This window comes from Lagopus muta, unplaced genomic scaffold (genome assembly GCF_023343835.1).
Source record: "Lagopus muta isolate bLagMut1 unplaced genomic scaffold, bLagMut1 primary scaffold_210, whole genome shotgun sequence".
In the NCBI taxonomy this organism is placed as follows: domain Eukaryota; kingdom Metazoa; phylum Chordata; class Aves; order Galliformes; family Phasianidae; genus Lagopus; species Lagopus muta.
Window position 1 is genome coordinate 1 of NW_026040250.1, and position 7,450 is coordinate 7,450.

Sequence of the window (7,450 nt, forward strand, 5' to 3'; positions counted from 1 at the left end):
CGGCGGCGACGGCCCCACAGCGCCAGCGCTCTACGGTGAGTGGCTTCATGTCGCGATAGGCCGCGTCGTGTCGCGATATGTCGCTTTATGTCGCGATAGTTATGCGATACGTCGCGTTATTTATGTGATACGCCACCCTGTGTCGCGATATGTCACTTTATGTCGCGATAGTTATGCGATACGCCACCCTGTGTCACAATATGTCACTTTATGTCGCGATATTTTGCGATACACCACCCTGTGTCGCGTTATGTCGCTTTATGTCGCGATAGTTATGCGATACGTCGCGATATTTATGCGATACAGCACCCTGTGTCATGATACGTGGCCTTATGTCACGATATTTATGCGATACGTTGCGATATTTATGCGATATGCCACCCTGTGTCACAATACGTGGCATTATGTCACGATATTTATGCGATACGCCACCCTGTGTTGCGATACGTGGCCTTATGTCGCGATATTTATGCGATACGTCACGATATGTATGCGATACGCCACCCTGTGTCACAATATGTTGCTTCCTGTCGGAATATTTATGCAATACGCCACCCTGTGTCGCGATATGTCGCTTTATGTCACGATATTTATCTGATACGCCACCCTGTGTCACAATACGTGGCCTTATGTTGCGATATTTATGCGATACGTCGTGATATTTATGCGATACACCACCCTGTGTCGCAATACATGGCCTTTATGTTGCGATGTTTATGCGATAGGCTACCCTGTGTCGTGATATGTCGCTTTATGTCGCAATATTTTGCAATATGTCACGATATGTCACGATAGGTCACTTTATGTCGTCGTATATCGCGATATGCTGCCTTACGTCGCAGTGTGCCATCTTCTGTCTTGATACGGCACGGTATGTCGCGACATGTTGCAATACATCACTTTGCGATACTGTGACACGCCATCTTATCGCGGCACTATCATGATCCTATCGTGGCGCTATCGCGATATACGGCTGTATCGCGGCACTCATGGCTTTGTCACGGTGTACGACGTTATCATGGCTCTATCGTGATTTAATCACTGCTTTGTCACGATATACAACCATATCGCAGCACTACTGTGACGACATTGTGGCACTGTCGTGGCACTATCGCGATATACGACCTTATCGTGACGCTTTATCGCTGTACTATCACAGCTTAAAACCATATCGCGATACTGCTGTGACCGTATTGAGGCAGTGTTGCGATATATGACCCTATCACGATATCGTGACCCTATCGCGATATCGTGATCCTATCGTGACGCTATGGTGACCCTATCGCGATATCGTGCTCCTATCGTGGCGCTATGGTGACCCCTATTGCGATATCGTGGATCCTATCGTGATGCTATGGTGACCCTATCGCGATATCATGAGCCTATCGTGGCGCTATGGTGACCCTATCGCGATATCGTGATCCTATCGTGGCGCTATGGTGACCCTATCGCGATATCGTGCTCCTATCGTGGCTCTATGGTGACCCTATCGCGATATCGTGATCCTATTGTGATGCTATGGTGGCCCTATCGCGATATCGTGCTCCTATCGTGACGCTATGGTGACCCTATCGCGATATCCCCCCCCCCAGCCCCACTGCAGCCATTCCCACCCCACGCCGCCGCCGCCGCCGCCCCATTGGCTCCTCCCGCCCCCCCCAGCGGCAGCCAGGCTCCGCCCCACGGTGCCCCAAGCCCCGCCCAGGTAGGCGAGAGCCAATCAGGGGCAGGGGGCGGGGACACGGGGTAGGAGGGGGGCGACGGGGAGGAGATACGGAGGGGGGCGGGGCTAAAAAAAAGTGGGTGGGGTTACAGAGTGGGAGGGGCTTCAGAAAAGGGGCGGGGCTATGAAGTTGGGGGGGTCAAAAGGGAGTGGGAGGAGCTTCCAAAGGGGGCGGGGCTATGAAATGGGGACTTCAGAAGGGGGCGGGGCCTTCAGAAGGGGGCGGAGCTACGAAGTGGGCGGGGCTTCGAAGGGGCGGGGCTTCAAAGGGGGCAAAGCTACAAAAGGGGAGGGGTTTCTAAGGGGGCGGGGCTAAAGGTGGGAGGGTCTACAGAGGGGGCGGGGTTAATGGGGGGCGGGATGCAAAGGGGGCGGGGCTGAATTGGTGGGAGGGGTCCGAAAAGGGGCGGGGCTCCGGGGTCAATGAATTGGGGAGGGGTTCATTGGGGGTTAATGAGAGGGGAGGGGTCAACGGGGTGGCATTAATTAGGGAGGGTTAATGAGAGGGGAGGGGTTAATGGGAAGGAGTTAATTAGGGGGGGTTAATGAGAGGGGAGGGGTTAATAGGAAGGAGTTAATTAGGGGGGGGGGTTAATGAGAGGGGAGGGGTTAATGGGAAGGAGTTAATTAGGGGGGGTTTAATGGGGAGGGCTTAATTATGGGGGGGGGGGTTAATGAGAGAGGGGGAGTTAATGAGAGCTTAAGGAGACGGGGAATGTTAATTAGGGGGGTTAATGAGCTAATAATGAGGGTTGATTAAGGGGGGGGGGGGCTTAACGAGCACGGGGAGGGGTGTTAATTAGTGGCAGGCTGGGTTAATGAGTGGGAGCGGGGCTACAAGGGGCGAATGAATAGGGAGCCGGGATGCGGAAGTGGGCGGAGCCGCGTCACGCGGAGGGGGCGTGGCCTCGCCGTAAGCCCCGCCCCCATCCCTCCCCGTAGCCCCCAGCGGGCTTCCACGTGGCCACGCCCCCGGGGGGAGGGGCCCAATCGCCGCCGGGTTCCTTGGCTCCGCCCACCGGCGCTCCGCCCCCTCAAGCCCCGCCCCCTCCGGGTGCCGCGGCTCCGCCCACCGCCATATATGGACTGCAGCAGCCCCTCCCCCACGGCTATGGCGGCGTCCGCCACGTGGGGCAGGTAATGGGGGGGGGGGGGGGGGGGTAAATTTGGGGGGGTTTGGGGGATTTTTGGGGTCACTTGTGGGGTTTTTTTCCTTTAGGGTATTTGGGGGGGGTCAGAATTGGGGGCTGGGGGGGGGGATTTGGGGGGGGGGGCAGAATTGGGGTCTGGGGGGGGGGAATTTAGGGGGGGGGGGTTATGGGGTCTATGGGGGGAAATGGGGGCTGGGGGGGGGGTTTATGGGGTCTATGGGGGGGAAATGGGGGCTGGGGGGGAAATGGGGGGGGTTTATGGGGTCTATGAAGGGAAATGGGGGCTGGGGGGGGGTTTATGGGGTCTGTGGGGGGGGGAAATTGGGTCTGGGGGGGGTTTATGGGGTCTATGGGGGGGAATGGGGCTGGGGGGGGTTTATAGGGTCTATGGGGTGAAATGGGGGCTGGGGGGGGTTTATGGGGGGAAATGGGGGCTGGGGGGGGAAATGGGGGGGGTTTATGGGGTCTTTGGGGGGAAATGGGGGCTGGGGGGGGGGGTTATGGGGTCTATGGGGGGGAAATGGGGGCTGGGGGGCGGAAATGGGGGGGGTTATGGGGTCTGTGGGGGGAAATGGGGGCTGGGGGGGGAAATGGGGGGGGGTTTATGGGGTCTATGGGGGGAAATGGGGGCTGGGGGGGGTTTATGGGGTCTATGGGGGGAAATGGGGGCTGGGGGGGGTTTATGGGGTCTTTGGGGGGAAATGGCGGCTGGGGGGGGTTTATGGGGTCTATGGGGGGAAATGGGGTTAGTGGGGGAATATGGGTTTGGGGGGGGGATATGGGGTCGGGGGGGGGATATGGGGTCAGTCCTTGGGGGGATATGGGGGGATATGGGGCCAGTGGGGGGGGATATGGGTTCATTTGGGGGGGGTTATGGGGTCAGTTGGGGGGGATATGGGGTCATATGGGGTCAGTTGGGGGGGGATATGGGGTCGGGGGGGATATGGGGTCAGTGGGGGGATATAGGGTCGGGGGGGATATGGGGTCATTTGGGGGGGATATGGGGTCAGGGGGGGGATATGGGGTCTGGAGGGGGATATGGGTTAATTTGGGGGGATATGGGGTCGGGGGGGGATATGGGGTCAGTTGGGGGGGGATATGGGGGGATATGGGGTCAGTGGGGGGGATATGGGTTCATTTGGGGGGGGTTATGGGGTCATTTGGGGGGGGTTATGGGGTTCATTTGGGGGGATGTGGGATGATATGGGGTCAGTTTGGGGGGGATATGGGGTCGGGGGGGATATGGGGTCAGTGGGGGGATATGGGGTCAGGGGGGGATATGGGGTCAGGGGGGGGGATATGGGGTCAGTTGGGGGGCATATTGGGGGTCAGTGGGGGGGGGATATGGGGTCAGTGGGGGGGGGGATATGGGGTCATTTGGGGGGGGGGATATGGGGTCAGTGGGGGGATTTGGGGTCGGGGGGGGATATGGGGGGTTATGGGGTCAGGAAAGCGGGTCTGGGGGTCAGTGGGGGGGATATGGGGTCTAGGGGGGGATATGGGTTAATTTGGGGGGGATATGGGGTCAGGGGGGGGATATGGGGTCATTTGGGGGGGGATATGGGTTCAAGGGGGGGATATTGGGGTCTGGGGGGGGATATGGTGGTCATTTGGGGGGGGGGATATGGGGTCAGTGGGGGGATTTGGGGTCGGGGGGGGATATGGGGGGTTATGGGGTCAGGAAACGCGGGTCTGGTGGGTCAGTGGGGGGGATATGGGGTCTAGGGGGGGATATGGGGTCGTTTGGGGTGATATGGGTTCATTTGGGGGGGGGGGGGGGTCGTTTGGGGGGATATGGGGTCTTTGGGGATGGGGGGATGTGGGGTCATTTGGGGGGGATATGGGGTCAGTTGGGGGGGCTATGGGGTGGGTTATGGGGTGGGGGGGGGGCTCATAGAGGTATCTATGGGGTCAGTTATAGGGCCGGCTCATCCCCTAACCCTTTATCTCCCCCCCCCCCCCCCAGCCCCCCGTCCCCCCCCCCCCCACGGCGCCGCCCCCCCCCCAGTGATGCTGCTGCCACCTCCGGGGTCCCCCCCCACCTCCACCCCCCCCTCAAGGACCCCCTCAAGGGACCCCCGGCCCCCCAGGGGGCGCTGCCCCCATCCAGTCCGGCCCCATATGGCTTCCTGGGACCACATACAGGTAGGGGGTCGGGGGGGGGGGGGGGGGGGGATATGGGGTCATCTATGGGGGGGGGGGGGGTTGTGGGGTCAATGGGGGGATATGGGATCAATGGGGGGATATGGGTCTTTGGGGGGGGATATGGGGTCAATGGGGGGATATGGGGTCGGGGGGGGGAATATGGGGTCAGTGGGGGGGTTTGGGGTTTTTGGGGGGGGTATGGGGTCGTCTAGGGGGGAGGGGTATGGGGGTCAGTGGGGGGGGGGATATGGGGTCAATGGGGGGATATGGGGTCAGGAAGGGGGGGATGGGGGGATATGGGGTCAAGGGGGGATATGGGGGGGATATGGGGTCAATGGGGGGATATGGGGGTCAATGGGGGGATATGGGGTCAGTGGGGGGGGGGGATATGGGGTCAATGGGGGGATATGGGGTCAGGAAGGGGGGGATGGGGTCAATGGGGGGGGGATATGGGGTCTTTGGGGGGGAGGATTAGGGGGTCATATGGGGGGAATATGGGGTCAGTGGGGGGATATGGGGGGATATGGGGTCAGTGGGGGGGGGATATGGGGTCTTTGGGTGGGAATATGGGGTCATTTAGGGGGGGATATGGGGGTCAATGGAGGGGGATATGGGGTCAGGAAGGGGGATATGGGGGGGATATGGGGTCAATGGGGGGGGGATATGGGGTAATTGGGGGCATATGGGGTCAATGGGGGGATATGGGGTCAATGGGGGGGATATGGGGTTCTTTGGGGGGGGGGATGGGGGGGATATGGGGTCAGGAAGGGGGATATGGGGGGATATGGGGTTAATGGGGGGGATATGGGGTCAATGGAGGGATATGGGGTCAGGAAGGGGGGGATGAGGGGATATGGGGGGGATATGGGGTCAGTGGGGGGGGGGATATGGGGTCATGGGGGGATATGGGGTCATGGGGGGATATGGGGTCATGGGGGGGATATGGGGTCATGGGGGGATATGGGGTCATGGGGGGGATATGGGGTCAGGAATGGGGATATGGGGGGATATGGGGTCAGTGGGGGGGGATATGGGGTCATTTGGGGGCATATGGGGTCAATGGGGGGGGGATACGGGGTCAATGGGGGGGATATGGGGTCAGGAAGGGGGGGATGGGGGGATATGGGGGGATATGGGGTCAGTGGGGGGGGGATATGGGGTCAATGGGGGATATGGGGCCAATGGGGGGGGATATGGGGTCAGGAAGGGGGATATGGGGGGATATGGGGTCAATGGGGGGGGAGATATGGGGTCAGGAAGGGTGATATGGGGTCAATGGGGGGATATGGGGTCTTTGGGGGGGATATGGGGTCATTTGGGGGGGGATATGGGGTCAGGAAGGGGGATATGGGGGTATATGGGGTCAGTGGGGGGGGATATGGGGGGATATGGGGTCATTTGGGGGGGATATGGGGTCATTTGGGGGCATTATGGGGTCAATGGGATATGGGGTCAATGGGGGGATATGGGGTCATTGGAGGGGATATGGGGGGATATGGGGGGGGGGATATGGGGTCAATGGGGGGGGATATGGGGTCAGGAAGGGGGGGATGGGGGGATATGGGGGGATATGGGGTCAACTATGGGGGGGGGTTGTGGGGTCAATGGGGGGGGATATGGGGTTATTTGGGGGATATGGGGTCAATGGGGGGGGATATGGGGTTATTTGGGGGATATGGGGTCAATGGGGGGGGATATGGGGTCAATGGGGGGGATATGGGGTTATTTGGGGGATATGGGGCCATCCGTGGGGCCATCTATGGGGCAATCTATGGGGTGCTATGGGGCCATCCATGGGGCCATCTGTGGGGCAACCTATGGGGCCATCTATTGGGCCACCTATGGGGCGATCTATGGGGCAACCTATGGGGCCATCTATGGGGTGCTATGTGGCAACCTATGGGGCCATATATGGGGCCATCTATGGGGCTCTATGGGGCCATCTATGGGGCAACCTATGGGGCCATCTATGGGGCAATCTATGGGGCACTATGGGGCCATCTATGGGGCAATCTATGGGGCGCTATGGGGCCATCTATGGGGCGCTATGGGGCAACCTATGGGGCCATCTATGGGGCTCTATGGGGCAATCTATGGGGCAACCTATGGGGCCATCTATGGGGCAATCTATGGGGCGCTATGGGGCCATCTATGGGGCAATCTATGGGGCCATCTATGGGGCAATCTATGGGGCACTATGGGGCCATCTATGGGGCAATCTATGGGGCACTATGGGGCAATCTATGGGGCAATCTATGGGGCCATCTATGGGGCACTATGGGGCACTATGGGGCCATCTATGGGGCAATCTATGGGGCGCTATGGGGCAGAATCTGACCCCCCCCCCCCCCCCCCTTTGTTTGCAGTGGCTGCGCAGAGCCTGAGCTTCCACCCCAGTGGGAACTGAAGGGGCTGCAGGGACCCCCCAGAA

The 7,450-nt window shown here is 60.0% G+C and overlaps 1 long non-coding RNA gene across 1 annotated transcript; it reads left to right on the forward strand.

The window, feature by feature from the left end:
* LOC125687785 (uncharacterized) lies at positions 1 to 2,854 on the forward strand. The gene is made up of 3 exons (XR_007374399.1): positions 1 to 35; positions 1,593 to 1,705; positions 2,666 to 2,854. It is a non-coding gene; the product is annotated as an uncharacterized LOC125687785 (long non-coding RNA).
* Positions 2,855 to 7,450: the final 4,596 nt, after the last annotated feature.